Raw genomic sequence first — 19,542 nt, 5'->3', positions numbered from 1 at the left:
CTTCCAGAGGGATGTGAAAAGGTCTTCTCTTGCCTGCTATTTAAGCACCTCTGAGCTAGGACTGTTTTTGAGGTAAATTCTTAAGAGGAGTTTTTACAACTCGGTCAACGACTTGAATCATTTTGCAATAAATAGCTCTGACCCTACCACTTTAAGATGATGTTATTAATAAAAATTCAACCCAATGTGAATTCACAGTCAAAGTCATTAGAAGGGCTGAGTCAGATATGATGGTGTAAATCGAACACGCAAACAGGAAGGAGCAAACACAAAAGTCCTCTTGACTTTCCTTATCATGAGCTCCCGTCAGACTTGCAGCAAAGACCGGCTCTGATGCTACAGTCCCGAAAAATTTCTTCCTGGGAGACGGGATATAGGAAGGTAAAGACATGGAATGCATGATATTTCGGGGATATTGAGAGGTTTATACTTAAAATATTTCAGCACCTAGCTATTTTTCTTAGTGACCTATTGCCAATAATTTAACCAAAACACAAGGCTCTTATTTACTTTGGGGCACCTGGCCTAAAGATAGGACATCAAAGAATATGGGCTGGTAGCCCCAAATCAATTTTGTAGTTTGTTTTCCTTCTAGTTTCTTTTCTGTATTTTTTTATGTTAGTATAAAATAGTATACAAAAGAACACCAATGTCAGGCTTGAAATCTCAGAACTTAAAGGAACATTTAGAGATAATTTCATTCAGATTCCTCTTTTCACAGTTGGGGAAAGCAAGGAGCGGAAGGGTGAAGTGACTGTCTGAGTCTTAAACTTGTGCCAGGACTGGAAGCCCTGTCTCTTTTGAAAAACCTTATTGTTAAAATATATGTGTGGCTAAAAAAAATGGAAAGTTCAAGAGAATACCAGTGAAAGTGAATGTTTCTAGAGCTGATCACCATCTGTAAAGCCTGATTTATCCTCTCAGAAACGTTCCTTGCACATGCATACATATATGTATCTGTATATCCTCTTATTTCGTAGAAGGTTCATATTATAAATCTCTATCTTGCTCATTTTGTTTGGCTCTTAATTTGAGCTCGTTTGATATCCATATATTGAAATTTACTTTATTCTTCTAAATGGGTTACATATAGTATTCCCCTATAATTATTCCACTTATAATATATTAAACCACTCCCCTAATGACAAACTTATAGGTTATTTGCTGTTCTCTGGTATTAGAAGTAATGCTGTACTATTTGAATATATTTTAACTGTATGCATCTATGAACCTTCTCATATACTTCTCTCACTTGTTTCTGTCGCTTGTTTCTTTTTCTGAAAACTTCCTATATTAGCATCTACTCCCCCTCATTCTTGATCCCCTTGCCTTGCCTTGGTTTCCTTTGCAGTCTTTATTGCTATCTGAAATAGGATGTATTTGCTTGTTCGTTCTCTGTCATTCGCATCTGCCTTGTAGAATGGGAGCTCCACAGGATCAAGAACTTAGCTTTATTCACTACTGTATCATTAGCACAGAGAACAGTGACTGGCTCCTTGTGGGTGCTCAATAGATACTTGAAGAAGAAGTAAATGAATGCTTTGCACATTTTACTATTGGATTGTTGGTCTTTTTCTTATTGACACATAAGAGTTCTTTACATAGTAACTAAATGAGCCTCCATTTGTCATTTGTGTTGCCAATATATTTTCCAGTTTAGTGTTTATTTGCCTTTGTTGATAGTATTTTTCTTTTCCCATAAAGAAATGCTTAATTATTGTATACTCAAACACATCTGTCCTTTATACCTTTTAGTTTTACGTCTTGCTTAGAAAGGCCTTACGCACCCCAGAGTTATTTTTAAAAACTTGTCTGGTACTTTCATGGTTTGTTTTTATGTTGGAATCTTTGATTTATTTGCAATTTACTTTGGCATAAGCAGTGGCTATGTATTCAGCTTTGTTATTTTTTCCCAAATAGTTAGCCAGTTGACCCAACATTAATTAAAGAATAATCCATCCTTTTCTCATTGTTCTGAATGCCATTTATCATACACCAAATTCCCATAAATATTTATATTATATGTGATCTCTATTCTGTTCTGCTAATTTGACTGCCTAGTCCTGTGTTGGTACTAATTTATCTTAATTTCCTTTGCTTTATAGTTTATTTTAACATCTGAGTAAGACTAGGCCCCCTATTCGTCCTCTTTCCACCATAATTTTCCTGTCAATTCTCACACGTCTATCTTTTCTTAAGAACATCAAAAACCCAAAACTAGTCAACCCTCTCTCCAAAAAATTATCTTACTATTTTATTGAGATCAGATTATTTTATAGATTAACTTAGGAAGAAGTGACGTCAATACAAGAATACAGTTTTCTTGACTCTTGAATGTTCTTTATGCTCACCCGAGTTACTTGACGCACACAAATAAAATTCACCTTTCTTCAATGGGAAGAATTAAGATGACATCTTAAAACTAAAACTAAATCTTTTTCTCCGATTATCTATTAATGTGAAGCAAACCATTCCAAAATTTAGTGGCTTAAAACAACCACCATTTTGTTACATCTCTCGATTTTGTGGGGTGGGAAATCAAGCAGGGCTCAGTTGGGTGATTCCTCTGCTTTCATGTACTGTGAACTGAGGACGCTCAGTGACATTCAGCTGGTGGCTGGGCTGGTCTAGAGGTACAAGATAGCTTCACTCACACACACGACACATTGGCAGGGATGACAGGAAGGCTAAGCTCAGCTAAGATTATCTCCGAGTACCTAGATATGGCCTCTCTAGCATGGCAGCTTCAGGGCAGTTGGACTTCTCAGATGGTGGTTCAGGACCCAAAAGCAAGTGTTTTGGAGGACAGACGGGAAGCTACATGGCTTTTTGCATTCTGTGTGGCCTCAGAAGTCACATAGGGTCCCTTCCACCATGCACTCTTGGTCAAAGTGCTCACATGACCACATGAATTCAAGGGAAGGGCCATACGCCCCCACCTCTTGCTGGGAGAGGGTCAGAGAATTTGCGGCCATGTTTTAAAACCATCATACCTTCTATTAGCAGAAAACGAGACAATTTTTTCATTAATTACTTGTGAATTTTCTACAATCTCCCTTGTACTTCTCTCATTTCTGCCTCGGGAAACATTGATATGATGCAGAACTGGAAAGTATCTCATTTTTGAAATGAAATTTTCAATCAACTTGCATTCTTTGTCTGTGTTCAAGGGGACAGCCATCCCCTCAGCATGACTTTGGCTTTCTCCATCCATTCTTTCGGCTACCTCCTCCTGGTCACTCTATAGCTTGCTGGTATCTCTACCAGGGGGTAGCAGGAGTAGAGTAGGTCAACTCCAATTTGTCAATTTTTAAAAATTTATTTGGCAGAAATCTTGCATAAAGGAAATTAAAGTGAAAAGTAAATGTTTTCATGATTAATTGTGAAACTCAACCTCTCATTGCAAAGAACACCAGGGCTAGCTGTTCCTTCTACTGATCCATGGCCTTATTCCAAAGACCCCTAAAGACATGCCCCAGTGATTCCCTGTGCACCTTCCTAGATCATCCCTTTCTCTTCTAAATTCCAGTGATAACAGCAACATTTATTAAATATCTACTGCGTAGGTACTCTATACATCTATAATTGCATCTAACCCAAACTGCACTTCAAGGGAGGGAATTGTTAAGGCTATTTTATAGCGGAGAACACTGCTGCTCAGAGTGATTAACTGAATTGTCCAAGGTCATAGAGTTAAAATGTAGCAGCTTATTCCCCACATCCTTGCCACACACAAAATGTGGCGCCTTACCAACAGCATCAGCATCACCTGGGAGCTTGTTAGAAATGCAGAACCTCAGGCCCTAACCCAGACCTACTGCATCCAGAGCTGCAGTTTAACGAGACCCCCAGGTGGTGCACATTCATCTTAAAGTTTGAGAAGCACTGCTCTGTCTCCCTGGTTCTGCAATGTTCCTGCACACTGGAACCCCATGGGGAGCTTTTCAAAATGCCGATGCCTGAGTTCCTTTCCCCCTTCTCATTTCCAATTTAATTGGTCTAGGGTGCAAACTGGGCACCAGGATTTTTCAAAACTCCTCAAGTGGATGTAATATGCAGCAAAGTTAGAACCACTGTTTTACATAGCTTTCTTGGTACCAAGCATATCTTGTATCTTCTATGCTTGTGTATCATCATTTTTATACATATTCTATGTCTCCAGCATGAATACATTTTATATATCTGCTCTTTCCCCTGTGTAGTTATGCTTGTTTATCATCTTTTTTATACAGGTTCTATGTCCCCAGCATGACTATATTTTATATATCTGTTCTTTTCCCTGCGTAGTTTCTTGCACAAAATATGCACTCAGTAAACATTTGCTGCCATTGCTTTTGTTGAAAATGGTGCTTTAATTAGCCTGTGGGGCTTGAGCATCAGTATTTTTGAAAAAGCACCTCATGTGATTCTATTGTGCAGTCAAGGTTGAACACCACTGGGTTGGTTCCTACAACTCCAACTGATGGTTGCTATGGAGAAATTTGGGTGGAGGAGTGCCAAATGTTCGGATTTTTGAAGAAGAACCTTAAAACTCGATTTGTGTAAAAAATGTCAACAAATTTAGATTTTTGAAAAAGCTGTGTGCAAGTAAAACAAACCACATCTGCAGGCTGCTTTTGTGTGTGTGTGTGTGTGTGTGTGTGTGTTGTATGTACGTGTGCGTGATATATGTATGTTAAGGGATATAGGAAGCTCACTAGATTTAAGGTCATTCACTTGGGGGTCCATGACCTCCTCAAAGCCTGATTATTATAAATGCCACCACTACTGCTGCCTTGGAAAAAAACATGCCGTAATCACCAAGTAATCATCCTAGCTTAAAAAGAGTCGCTATATCATTTCTGTCAACGAGTATAATACCCAGCCCAAACTAGAGATTGTCAAGCCTTGGAGAATAATAATCTGTGCCTAATTTTGTGTTCTATGCAATGCCTAGATGTGCCAACAGAACCAGGGAATGTGTAATAACAAGAGGGGGCAGGAAGTATTTTGAGGTTCCGGAAAGAAATGCACTGTATAAGAACAAGGCACTATTGTTATGATTTCCACCCACTGCCTGAGCACTGTTTAGTGATGAAGCAAAATCATGGAAAGCAGGACCAAGAAGGACAGGTAGGACAAAGAGTAAAGGTGTGCAAAAGAAATATCACGGCCAGTAGAAATTCTGGTCCACATCACCGGATACTCCTTACATCTGGACTTGTTTGCCTGGACTAATAAACAGTGAGGGCTTCTACTGAAGCTACGGCAGGGTGGGTGAAGCACTGGGGGCTTGAGCCACACAGCTGATGATGTTTTGAGTTAAATGCCCCATTTGCTGAATTTGCTGGTGACAGCCCCTCTTGCTGATTTAACTTCAGTGCAAGATGATAGAGGGCCCCAGTCTAATATTCACAGCCCACATACTTGCATTTGCCTCATAGTGATTAAGGAGCCAGAGGCAGTATCAACAATAAAATAAATAATGATGATGATGACGGTGACAATGATGATAATGATACTATAACCACTAATAACAATAGCAGTTATCAATTACCACTGCTTATGATGGGCCCTGCACTGTGCTAAATGTCTTAAGTGTTATATCTCGTTTATTCTCAACACAACAGCCATTCTGATTCTTTTAAAAGAGAAGTCAGATCTTGCTCTCCTCTCCTTAAAACCTTTCCGTGGCTCCCATTTTACTCAGTGTATGAGACAAAGTCCCTTCCACAGCTTGCAAAGCCCTATATCCGTCAACTGTCCAACTCTCTTCCCTATTTATTATCTCTCTAATCACCCCCTGTAGCCTCAAGAAACTTCTGCTATTTCTCAAACATGAAGCCTTTGTACTATGCATCCCCTAGGTAGGAAATGCTCTTGTCTCAGATATCTCAAACATCACTCCTGTCGCTTTCTCCGTGAGCCCTTCCAGACCAATCTGTCTAAAATTGCATCTCTCTACTCCCACATCCCCCTTCTAGCTTCTATGCTTTCCATAGCACTTATGACCTTCTAATACCCAATACTTTATTTATTCATGTTTTTATTGTATCTTATCCACTAGAATGTAAGTTTCATGAAACCAGAGGTTTTTTTGTATTTTCTTCATTGCTGTATCCCCAGTGCCTAGAAACACGCCAGGCACATAGCTTGCACTTGATAAATATTTTTAGAATGAATAAATTTAATCCTCACAACAACTCTGAAAGATAGGTGCTATAATTATCCTGCTTTAATGAATGCTGAGTATGATGTTTAAAGAGGTTGCATTTTCCCAAGATCACAAATGAGAAATTGGTAGAAATGAGACGTGAACCTAAGACCACTTGACATCAAAGTTTGTAACAATTAATGACCCTCTCTGTTGTTATTTTAACACTTTTGGGCTTTTCTTGGGAAATGCTAAATGCAACAATTAAAATCTAGAAGTGGAGCCATATTGTGTGCAGCTGGGATTGGGCAATTACTGGGAGCCAGTGAGAAAATGAAGGAAAAACTCTAAAGTCAACTATTTTTGTTTCCTATGGTTAGAGTAATTTTTAAAGCAGTTGATACTATTTTTTGGATGATCATTCGTTGAGGAGATGGACTTTTCAAAGTATGATGGTGATAGGAAATAAATCAAGGTTTAGCAAGCCATATTTCCTTGGGGTGAGTAAGCCAAGGGCCATTTTGGAGCTTAAGTTGCTTAAGAATTTCATCTAGTGAGAGCCAGCTTCAGAAATGTAAGAGTCCAAAGACACTGTAGGAAACTACCACATGTAGCGCAAGCATGTCCCCAGGACTCTTAAAAGTATCTGCAGAGACTGCATTAACTCAGTTTTTAAGACCACTCTGACATTCCCTCATCCAGGAATAAAATGGATAGAATTCAACTCATGCCAAATACAGGCTGCCTCAGCTGGCTGAATGTGCCTGGAGCCTTGGGGGCACTTGGTAAATATTAGGCAATCTGCTGGAGCCTGAGCTTTCAGTGGGTCAAAGTGCTCAGTCCACAAGGCATTCATTTCTATGGTGTTTGGCCAAACCAAAAAGTGAAGTTCAAGGAAGAGAAAATAAAAACATTTTCTCTGGACAAAAAAAGAGAAGTTTTCAAACACCTTATGAAAATTGTCTGAAAAAAGATATTCAAGCAGAAAACATCTTTTGGCAACTAAGAGATGAGCTTGATGGATGAGATATTTCTTAAGCCCTTAATACAATTTAAAGACAAGAAGTAAATTGGTGACTTCACATTTTAAACTCACTAATTTCAACTTATAAATTTTAGAATTTCCAGAAAAATCATATATGTGTATTTTGCTAGTAGAAAAGTCTGAACTTTCATGTGAAGAACAAAGAAATTAGGAAAATGTGGCATCATTCTGCCCTCTACTATACATAAATATGCTTAAACAATTCGAGATTATTTTCCATTCCTTATATAAATCCCTAATTGTCTACTTTGTTACTAAGGATGGATGGAGCCAGGGAAATAACACAATCCATGTATCCAGAATGACTTCTTGAATTGCGAACATGAAAGTTCCACCTAAGCCTTACTGAAACAAAATAGATACTGGTTTAGTATAAAAGCCTTGCACTCTTAATGCAAATGTTTATTTATTTATGGCTACTTGGCAAAGCAATACCGAAAAGCATATGGTGATAGAAAAAATTAAACCAGCGAGATAGAGGGAAGTTTTGGAAATGGTAACAGAGGAGCAGAAGTAAAATGCAAACAGACATGTATCAGAGATCAGTTAGTTTCCCATCAGTATCCTCAATCTTCTGATGCATTATTGGAGTGATAACTTGATTGTGCCAACCTAAGCACAGTGGTTCAACCTAAGCATAGTGGTTCAGGATGGAAGGAAATCACCTTTTCTTGATGTCTACTGTGTGTTAGGCATGCCATATGTTAATAATAATACCTAATATTCAGTAAGAGCCTTCAACATAGAATTTCCCACAAATTATTTCTAATCCTTACAATGATCCTATGAAGTAGATGTTGTTATCCCCATTTTACAGATGAAAAAACTGAGATTTGAAAAGGTTAAATAATTTGTTCCACACTACCTAGTTAGTGAGCAAATCAGAACTCAAACCTAGTTCTCATTGTAGAGCCTCAAATCTTTCTGCATTGTCACCTGCCTGAAAACAAGACATCATAATTTGATGTGACTTACACTGCTCCCCAGGGAGAGGGCTACTGATAGTGTCCACATGAAAAATGACCAAGATGAAAATAGCAAATAAGAGAAAGCAGTCACTACAGGTTATGACAAACAACTGAGAAAAGTAGGCCTTGAAAAACTCTCTCTATGGAAATTTTTTAAATATTTAAAAAACTTTTTGGTGTTGCTTCAGAGAAACAACAAACAAGCAAATTACATCACTTTGCAGTGAGATAATAGCTCATAGATATGTACATGTCTATGTATAAACCTCCAGATTTTCCATACCAGAATGCCCATTTTTCTCTAACTTTATTCACTCTAAGGTCTTATTTCTAGATATGTATAGAATATGCCAGAAGTGAAGGATTCTCCATCTCCAGCATGGCAGGTAAATCGCCTCATTTAAAAACATATTTCTAAGCCCTGTGTTTATAAGAAAAATCATTTACTTGCACATTTATTAGCTGACTTTTTTTTTTTAAGATTTTTTTTTTCTTTTTGTTTCCTTTTTCTTCCCAAAGGCCCCCAGTACATAGTTGTATATTCTTCGTTGTGGGTCCTTCTAGTTGTGGCATGTGGGATGCTGCCTCAGCGTGGTTTGATGAGCAGTGCCATGTCCGCGCCCAGGATTCAAACCAACGAAACACTGGGCCACCTGCAGCGGACCGCGCGAACTTAACCACTCGGCCACGGGGCCAGCCCCTAGCTGACCATTTTTTATCCAGGAGCATTATTTCCTGCCTTCTTCACCGAGAGTTACTTGAAAGCGTGCACCAATCCAGCAAAGAGCCATTACATCAAGTTCACTCCGTGTGAACTTGGAGGTGCTCAGGAGCGTGCAGGAACAGGCAGAGGGCAGAACGGGCACTCACTTTGCCCATGTTTGGAAGCTGACAGACTGCAGAGAGGAAATGATGAATGCCACAGAGTCTCCAGCCAACTTTGTGTCACTGGACTTTATAAAAACAAATAAACGAAAGCTTTTCAACCAACTCAGAGTTCTTCAACAACTTTAATAACATGGCAGCTTTATAAGGGCCCCGGGCAGCTTAGTCTTTGGGCTGTAGATGAAATATTTTGTAAAGGGTAAATCCATTAATAGTCATTATTATAAACTAGATTGTTACTCTGGGAATCACAGAGAAATATGGAAACTGTAAACAAGATGGTCAATTCCTATATGGATAGTCTTTATCAGCTGGGAAAACGAATTTGATTTTCTTAATAATCTTAATTTTATTTTTCAGAGTTTGAACTTTAAAACCTTAAATATTTCCTGGTACAATTACTTTACAGAAGTTTCATTTAATAACATACCTTATACTTTCTATGCCTTATATTTACTTCCTCAGTGACTATTTTCTTTTTTTATATGGCTTCTAGAAGCTCATGAGAAATACAAATTCATTTAGGGCATATTTTTCTCTTATCAATAATTTCAATGTATTGGCAAAGCAATATAAAGAAACTTCAAGTACCTTTAGTCACATCTGGTAAACTTAGAAAGAAGAGAAGGAAATCAGAAGTTTTAATGAGGGGTCTTTTGACCTCAAACACATTTAGTGGCTAAAAACCTGTGTAACGCATTTGGAAGTTCATAATTATTTGTTTACTTGGCTACTTTTAATATTTATCAATTGGGCTAGGTGCCTATTATTTGCATATTGAAACATATTATTGCCTTTTCCAAACTAAAAAAGCAAAACATGACTGACAGTTAAAGGTATACTTAAATTAAAATGAGATAAAATATTTAAAGTTGGAACTGTTCTTGGAAAACCAGATGATGTAATTATACCTACAGAGTCTCACTCTAATCCAGATGTGTCAGTCAATGTGGAGATTAGCCCCTAAAGACAACTACATCCAGTTCCAGTTTGGGGCAGTAGAGATAGACACAATGGTCGATGGGACATACAGCTATCAACCATACTTGAGTGACAGCTGACTCAAGCCATATAGAACAAGCATCTTCCACTAGTCCTAATTTTAGCCATTATCCTACCTGCTGGTAACTTGGACAGAAGTGCCAATCTAGACCAGAGCTGGGTGAGTTGGGGCAAGCCAGAGTTTGCCTTCCACTTCACCTTTACCCCCGTGCTTGGGGAAAGTCATGGCCAGGTGGCAGCAATGGTGGGAATAAGAAGATAAGGCCGCTTGCTTTCTTCACTCATGTCTTTGCCTACCAACCTGTCACTTCCTGGAAGCATGTGTACTCTGACCGCTTTAAGGACTCAGGAGTTAAGTTATTTTTACTGCCCCTCATCAGGTCTTTGGTTTCATATCCATTTTTTCTGTGACTATGCCACAATCGCCCTTTCTTAAAATAATGCTAGCCAACATTTGCAGAACTGATGACACATTCATAATTCCTTCAACAAACATGTACTGAGCACCAATCGTTTGCCTGGAACTGAGCTGGGGGCTGAAGATATAATGCTGACTCAAAAGATAGACTGCTCACCTTCAAAGAACTTTTCAGCTTATTGGGAGGAAGGACATAGAACCGTTCCAGAACAATTAGAAGGGGTAAGGGCAGAGCTAAGTGAAGACACTGAAGAAGGAGTGAGCCTTCGCACACGGGAGGAGACAAGGGAAGGCTTCAAAGTCAGAGTGCTGGTTAAAGACCTGGTCAACTCAGAGGAAGGAATGGGAAACCCTCTCATATATTTAACCAAGATTAATTGCACTTTAGGTTAGAAACTAAAAGGAGGAGGCCCTGTGGTCTTTATCAACGACATTGGGATTAAGAGGGAAATAACCACCTTTTGGGCTTCTTTCCTCACAGGGTACATACCACCATTCAGGCTGAATATGTGAAATTAGGGTATAGCATAGAAGTTAGCTTTTGGATTGGGCTCAGACTGACTGGGTTCAAGTCTTGGTATACCATTTAGAGCCAAGAGACAGTGGACAGGAGCTTGAATTCCTGTTTTCTCATCTGCAATAGGAATATTAGGGCATGTAACATGCTTTGAAGATTTCCACTTTTGCGGGATATTCTGAAGGACTTTCACAGCAATACAACTAGATTATAAGAAGCAAAATATCTGAATGCTGGGCTTGCAGGAAGTCTTGAATGGGTATGATGAACTAAAACAAGGAGACTGAGTGGTGAGCAAATAAATAAACTGCAATTGCCATGGGGCCAAATGCTGAACTAATTCCAGGATGAGAAACATAGCCTGGGGCTCAATACAAGGAGGGAGTTACACACAAGACCTACTTTAAATCAAAATCCTTAAAGGGAACAGGATAGCTCCAGGTCAACACAAAAAACAGTGGAGAGCTAGATTTGGTCTGTGGGTCAGAGTTTACTGATCCCTGATATAAGAAAATAATAATGCTTAACATATATATGCTTTATGATTTATAAAATCTTTCCTATATATTATCTAATTTGATCCTTATGTAACTCCTGTAAGCTAAGACAAAGGCAGAGTAGCCTTTATCCTGTTGGATACAGTGTACCACTAAAAAGATATGAGGAACCAGAAAAATTAATGTTAAGTATAAATCAAAGAAGATTAGATACAATATAACTACAAATTCTATAACTTCCTAGAAGGAGGGGATAGAAAAGTTAAGGAAAAGTGAAAGTGCTATTTTGGGTGCCACTACCAGCATCTATGCACAAAATGAAATAAACTGTTTCGACTTAGTCGTGTCCTGTTTCCTTTCTTCCATGTATATATATATGTCCTTTACTACAAAAGCCAATAAAAGCTGTGACTCAGCACACTGCTGACAGCCACCTTGATGATGCTGTTTCCCTGGCAATGGCCATAAAGAATAGAAAATTCATGTACCCCTGAACTCACAATGTGCAAGCATTTCCTCCTCCCACTTTGTATGTGCAAGAATGACTTCACTCATTCTTCACTCATTCAGGATTTGCACCGCATTTTAGACCCGGACTGTAGCTCAGAAATTCCCTCATTTAACTGTTGCTTTGTAAGTGGAGTCAGGAGAGGTTCAGAGGGGACAGATCACATTATCAATAGTGGTCATGAGTTAGTTGTTGAGTCTATAAGGCATTATATATATCATGTAGATATTGGTGTCAAGTAATCATAATATCAAAAGGCAAGAGTGATGGCAGACACAGACAAATGCCAATGCAGGAACAAAAAGGAGAAGGGTGGAGAGGAGGAGGAAACTAACATCGTATCTACTATGTGATGGGGATGGTGGACACTTTCCATGTGACATCTGATTTAATTATCACAACTCTTATTCTTATTTTGCAAAAGAAGAAAGGGACATTTAGGATTGTATCCCAGCCCTGCTAGCTGGTGAGTGGCAGAGTTAAGGTTTGAATTCAGCTCTCTATTGGCTTCACAGTGCCTTTTATTGCACATACTGCTTCCACAACAGGGAGTTATGTGCTTTTGGAACAACTGCAGAAAGGACGGATAAGAAGAAAATAGTAAAATCAACTTCCGTGTGAGACGTTGGAAGATAAAAATCTACCCATTTGTCTGACTCAACGCTGGAGAGGTATGTTACGCCCAGGCTGAGTCATTTTTAATGTTTAGAGTCTTCCTCTCAACATTTTTTCAACAACAGTCATAAAATGAAACAAATACATTTCATATTTCACTAAAATTTGTACTCATGAAACAACAGTATTTCACCTCACAGTGTACACTGTTTCACTGTTTTAAATTTAAAACACAAAAATTTCAGCTGGTCACACAGTATAATACAACTGGAGTAGCTCAAGCTCTCTTCCTTTGACTGTATGATCATTGGGCTATCATTGTTTATTTTGAACATATTTAAGTGCTAACTACCTAGTGCCCTAAGATTTTGAGACACAAACTGTACTCAGAGCATCGAACATCATTCAAACCTTTAGAAACTAACTCTGGAAACTAACATGGGCAGCTGAGTCCCGTGTGCTAGAGGAAACTGGATAACTGGGAGTTCTCCAAATTACTGTGAATTTATGTTTCTTAAAAGGTAAGTAACAAAATGTGCTAATTTGAAGCTGAAATGTATATTACTAAAACTCAACAGTAATTGCAGCAATTGTTTAGAACTTAAATCAACAAAATACGTTTTTCAGGGATACTATTTTATTACTGAGATCATTTAGAACAGGGCAGGATGAGAACAAAAAGCCAATTGACTTTTTGTTGGTTTCATTATTGTTTTTAAATTCTCTACAGACAATGTGCCCCCTCCTTGCCTGCAGTGCCTGGGAAGATCATTCCCACCATCTTGCCCTTGGTATGCCTCTGCCCTGGAATCTTGATTTTGATAAAAATATGCATGGGTGACTCTTCTCTCTGGCATGCCCCTTTACTTCACAATGCCCTGGGCTCCTCTTTGAGCTCCACTGCCACTGGCTTTATTATGGCGCAAGGTCAAGAAAATCACAGCAGGGTGTGTGTGATGTGTGCACATGAGTGTGCACAAAGAAGCAGGAAGAGAAGATTCTCCAACATGGAATGCACCACTCACCCTAGCTAATAACCCACAGAGTGACTACCTGGGAATAACAATGCTCCACTACTACGGAATATTCTTTAGTGATCCCACTAGTCTGGGGAAAGTCTCCTGAACCAAAGTGGATAATGACAGGGAGCACTATGGAATCTCGCCAGGCACAATGCCCCACTTAAGGCACCATATCACCATATCTTCTTAAGGCCAGCTTTATTTATGACAAATTCACACTGACTCCAAGGGCTCCCCAAGCTGGGAGGTGGCTTGATTTTAGCTTTGGCCACTCCAGCTCCAGTTTCACTACATGGCATTGCTGGTCCAGATCCTAACTGAAGTCATTGCTTGAATTTAAGCCGTGTTACCATTTGACTCATTCTTTAAAGAGCTTAATTATTTTACATTAATTGAACTCTGTTTGCATGTAATTTTCAAAAGAGCCCCAGGAAAGAAAAACTATTATTAGCCCCATCTGATAGATGAAGAAACAGAGGCTTAGGAAGGATAAGAAACTTGCATGAGGTCAAGGAAACAGCAGGGAACAGCGCTAGAGCTCCAAGGCAGTTCTAATGCTCAGTCCATTCTCTTAACCTGTACAGTATATTTCTGAGCAATGAAGAGTTTAAAAATCCTATCTATGACAAGCACAATTTCAAAGTGATAAGTTTAGGTTAAGATCAAAGTACAAAATAAAAGGTACAGTTTTGTCTCTTTGCCCCACTCCCAAAAATATTTTGACCCAAGAACCCTAGAGTCCCCAGGTCAACATCATCCACTCTTGGGTCACAAAATACAGAAAAGTTGTAACTGAATGTACAACTCCTGAACATAAGATAAGGCTTAAGATGTGATTCTTAGCATGTCTTCAATGAAAAAGGTGAAGAAGATCATGTTCGTTGAAGTATACTTGGTAGAAATTTTATGTTAATATCTTATCAATAATGATTATTTGTCTGTAAACTGCTTTATTTGTGGATTTTTTTTTAAGGTTTAATTTGAAAACACTTGTAGAAATTTCCAGAGTGCTACAATTATCCATGGCCACCCTTAGTGTGGATGGATAAGTGTTACCCACAAAGTCAGAGACTGTTTAGGTTCTTGCACCTTCCTCAAGAAGAAATCAATTCCTAGCTCCTCACTTGTGTTGCTGCATCATGGCAATATTAGCGGAAGCATCCTCAGGAATCATGGCACGTTGGAAGCTGATGCCCAACAGAGGCCTTCAGTACCCAGTGGTCCTAACCCTTGGAAGTGCTGAAGGCATTTGTCCTTGATTAGTCTATAGCTTCATTTTAAAGAATGGCTTTAATTATGTTTCAAGGTAGTTCAACCTATGTTTGATATTTATGACACTTTCAAAGCATATATAATTTATGTTTACAAGATCTGGTATGAGTGACACATTCTGTTTACCGAAAGAAAATAGGTTTAGTTCATGCTCATCATGTTCTTTCTCTGTCCTCCCACTGGAAACGATAGTGCTGCCACTTCCAGTGGCATCTGTTTTAGTTTTCAAAGTTCTTTCCTGTACACTTATACTGCCACAACATACCGGTGAGACAGACAGAGAAGGGATTGTCTTCCATGTTTAATAGATGAGAAAATTGAGGCCTAAAATGTTTAGGAGGAGTACTAGGTCTGTAATTTAAAAGCCTACTCAATGGTGTGCTGGTAAAATAGCTCTCAAAAAAAAGGCCCCAATTCATAGTATTTGCTGGTTTTCAGGTGTAAATAACCTTACCCCCGCCCCCCAACAGCCATTTTCAGCTACCAACAGGATGCCACTGCATGCAGAGTTGGGAAGACATGTGCAAAGTTGGCTTTCTTGAGGCAGTAGAAGCCAACTCCAGCACAACATGGGGTCCTTCAACTCCTAACCCAGCGTTCTTTATATGCTATCAGATTATGTATTTACGGTGTTAATTTAAACAAGTATCTAGCTCAATCTACTGGAGTGAAAGTCTCAAGACTGTAAGCACATGTAATGCAGAGTTCCCTTTTGGGAAAATTAGCCATAGACACTTCTGCATACACTCACATGCTCCAGTTTTGATGACCCTACCCTGGCTACAACTGAATAGACCAGAGAAGCCATCCCTATGAAGCGATCCAGGGATCGCTAGGTATCCCAGGAGGAGTCAGAGATCAACAACTCCTTTCAGTCCAATCCCATGGATAGAATATCTTTTAGCCAAAGACCTCTAGGTATTTTCCATATATACCTAGACCATCCCCATTTTACAGACAGAGGAGGCCAAAGTTCTGGGAGTCAAACGACATGCTCAAAATCATGTAGTACATTAGAGTTTGACTGACTCGTTACTGGGGACCTTCACGACTGCACCAGAACGCCTCGTCCATCACTGTGAAAAACAAAGACTTCTGAAAAATAGGACAGGAAGTAGTTGAGAATACCCATCGAAAGCAATGTAGGATGTCAGAAGTGTCAATGTCGTGGGCCAAGAGAGGTCTGGTTTTGCCGTGGTTTTCAGACTTTGCTCTATGGAGCCTCAAGTTGCTTAGGGGTCTCCTCAGGGACATAAAAGGAGATAAGGCCTAAGTGGGTAACACCCTGGACCATTCTATCCAAATGAGAATTAAAGCATTCATCTGTTTTTTTATATTAGGTGTCAGATTAAGATTTCTTTCGAAGAAAGTGTTCTATGACTTAAAAAAAAAAGTTGGAAAACCTCAGCAAAGACCAAAGTCTAGACTGTTAATTTTCAAACAAGTCTCCTTGGTGTGAGATATTGGCTCTTGTAAACCAAAGGGAGACTTCTGGCTGCTCTTTTCCCAGGATCTGGCAAGATTATATATGTGCAAACACACTGAAAAGAATGAAGGTGTATGTAAACTGAAGTCGACACAGATCCTTTGGCCCCACTCTCATCCATTCTGAAAGTAAGTAGATGCTGTGTATGGCAACCTCACTGGTGATTTTTCTATCATGGGAACTTCAAACAGCCCAGGCCCTCCAGATCTGCAGCTGACACCCTGGAGGAGAGCCACAACTCCCGGCTGCCTGAATGAGCACACAGCAGTAGCTGCTCTTCCCACACTTGCTGGGGGTGACATTAGCATGGGCCACAGAGACCTCTCACAAGCCCTCTATGAAAACAGACAGGGCAGCTGCGAATAACAATAACAAACACCAAGTTTTCAGATCTATAAACAGGTAGTCACCTTATAATGCATTTCAGGTAGAAAACCAAAGAAACAAAGAAAAATGTCTTCTTAATTAGCCAAAGAAATTCAACTATGTTAAGTAAAGAAAGAGACACAGGTGATGTGCCAAATCCAATGGTGTAGATTTCATTTGCGCTGCACTGTATTAACTTAGGGTCTACTAAGAACAAACATTAAAGATTAAATATTTTCTGAGACAACATTGTAAACTTGTAAGTAAAGACAGACCTACTCTGAAGCACATTTTTTTTTAAAAGATTTTATTTTTCATTTTTCTCCCAAAGTCCCCCAGTATATAGCTGTGTATTTTTCGTTGTGGGTCCTTCTAGTTGTGGCATGTGGGACGCCACCTCAGCATGGCCTGATGAGTGGTGCCATGTCCGTGCCCAGGATTAGAACTGGTGAAACCCTGGGCCGCCTAAGCAGAGCTTACGAACTTAGCCACTCAGTCATGGGGCTGGCCCTGAAGCACATATTTTTAAAACAAATATTCGTCCTGAAGCTACTACGAAAGAGTACAAAGGAAGGGAATATTTATATATTGTTTGTTATGGTTTAAAGTATTCAAGTATATGTATGCATGTATAAAATATTTAAATATGTTTGTGTGTGTATATTTATAATGTCCTTTTTAAGACTAAGAAAATGTTGTACAACTTCTTGCTGGGAAAAAAAGGCTTTTAGCCTGATACTATTATCTAAAAAGCAATTAAATAATTATAAAATTTTCAAATCATATAGAATGACTATGAAGGAAAGCTTTTGTGGAATCTGGGCCAGAAAACTCTATATATTAGGATAAGGCTTCTTAAATATTTTATATTTCTCTAGCATTTGATGAGAATATGAAATGAACACAAACAGAAATGAAAAGTAAAGTGAGGCCAAAATTGTGTTAGTTTATCAAGGCCGACCTATTTCACTTTCTTCTAAAAGTCTATGCACTAAGATGAAATGCTTGAATCTTGTTGCTTGCAAAGGAATGTAACACACGAAGGATAGGTGTTGGTGTCTTGCTAAAAATCCCAAACACAGGCAATGATGGAAAATATTCCTGTCTATTACCCTCAAAGCTTAAATTTCACCATACTTGCTAGGCATGTAAAAAGTTAATCTTTAGCAAAGCTGATGTGCTTAAAATAGTTAGTCTATTGTTCTCAACAAGTTATAAATCTGGATTATGAAACTGTTAAACACTAGAGATACAAAACTCAAATACATGAATTCTTTGGCACACATTTTTTTCCTCTGGTTTACTTTTCCTCTGGCTCAGATTTTATGACTCAAGGATTAATAAAAAAAGATAGAAAAGAAATGCAAACTTCCACAAGGCAAAGGCAAGTGCTAACAGACATTTTAAAGTGGCATACAATGTCCTTCTTTTAAATAATTTTGGATTTCGTTGCTTTGTCATATTGAAATAATTTATAATCAAACATTTTATTAATATTCTATTTAGTTATACAGAAAAAACAAAAAAGCTACCTCAAGGTACACGTTTAGATGTCACCTAATTCTAAATTTGCCTAGTCTATTGTACTACTACTGACAAAAAAAAATAATAAGAATTTGGAAAATATTTTCAACATTATCATAACAATCCTGAAAAGTTGGTATTTTTACCCTACTTTACAGATAACCACAAGCCCAGGGATGTGCAGATCTGCTGGAATTGAACCCAGATCTTCTGACAGCAAGTCCATTTCTCTTCCCCTTACTCCAATACTGTTTCAACAGATAATCATATCTCCGTTTAAAAGAAAATAAGGAGATAAATAAATATTAGAATTTATAGAGATATAGATAAATTAGGGAAGTATTATTAGTTTTCCCAAAGGATTCACTCCAGATTAGGTTACCAGCTCCCATAGCTCATTTAAAGAGGCCTAAACTTGCCCTAAGTCTTTTCATGAAAATTTCTGGGAATATGAAGGAGCCTTGCCTATAGAGCCAAGCTTGGTGAGTGATCAAATCTATTTGCGCTTCAGTTGTAGTATCACCAAAAAGGTTTTAGATTTGTGTCTAAGGGGTAAATGGACATAAACAACTATAAACCTGGACAAAATACTTGAAGCGACAGTTTCAGGCATCAAACAGACAGTACCTGACTGTGATCCCTGAGAAGAGGGAACCACAGGAGATAAGCTCCACATTCACCTTGACTTTCTGCCTAGGGGCACTTTTCAAAAAGTAGCTCAGGAAAGTGGAGACCAATCAGAGAGCAGCTGGGTGGAGGAAACTGAGATCTGGGTGGCAGATATAGCAGGAATTTGTGGGGCAAGGTATTGAAGAAAAAGCTGCACAAAGAAAGAACTCCAGAAATATGCATAGGGGTTCCCTTGAGTCTTTAGCGGAAATGAAGCAGAGCATACATAGGCCTAGCCAAGACACCTATTCTGTGAGCAGAAAAGAGTTTCTGAAGGTTGCACACTGCCAGGAGATGTTGGAATTCCAACTAGCCAGAGAAAAGAGACCTTGCTGAACACTCCCAAGATTCAGCTGAGACCCCCAAAAGGCAATGCCTTAGAAGTACTACTCTACTGCTAGAGTAGAGACCACTCTAGATTTATCCTAACATACCTTAAAGCCAAGCCTCAATTAGCTCTAGCTCACGTCTTAGAAAATTAAATGATTGCCAGATCAAAGTTCATCCCTTTCTAAAGAAAGACAACAGCATCCGAAGTTGTAAGACTGTCACACCCACAATGTCCACCATCAAATAAAAAATTACTATATATGCATAGTCTGGTTGACATCTGAA

General features: G+C 38.8%; 1 protein-coding gene and 1 long non-coding RNA gene across 36 annotated transcripts in view; one reads left to right on the top strand and one right to left on the bottom strand.

Moving 5' to 3' along the window:
- THRB (thyroid hormone receptor beta) overlaps nt 1-19,542 on the bottom strand; it is a 361,404-nt gene that overhangs the window by 230,327 nt on the left and 111,535 nt on the right. The gene's annotated exons all lie outside the window — the stretch shown is intronic.
- LOC138918247 (uncharacterized) lies at nt 242-9,136 on the top strand. 2 transcript variants are annotated; one of them, XR_011427338.1, is made up of 3 exons: nt 242-381; nt 8,481-8,532; nt 8,666-9,136. It is a non-coding gene; the product is annotated as an uncharacterized lncRNA (long non-coding RNA). The 2 variants fall into 2 exon arrangements; XR_011427339.1 differs by having other exon boundaries at nt 248-381; nt 8,468-8,532.

The sequence above is a fragment of the Equus caballus genome, chromosome 16, assembly GCF_041296265.1.
Source record: "Equus caballus isolate H_3958 breed thoroughbred chromosome 16, TB-T2T, whole genome shotgun sequence".
Lineage (NCBI taxonomy): Eukaryota > Metazoa > Chordata > Mammalia > Perissodactyla > Equidae > Equus > Equus caballus.
Note: the sequence above shows the minus strand (reverse complement) of the source record. Positions and strands in the feature narration are given on the sequence as shown.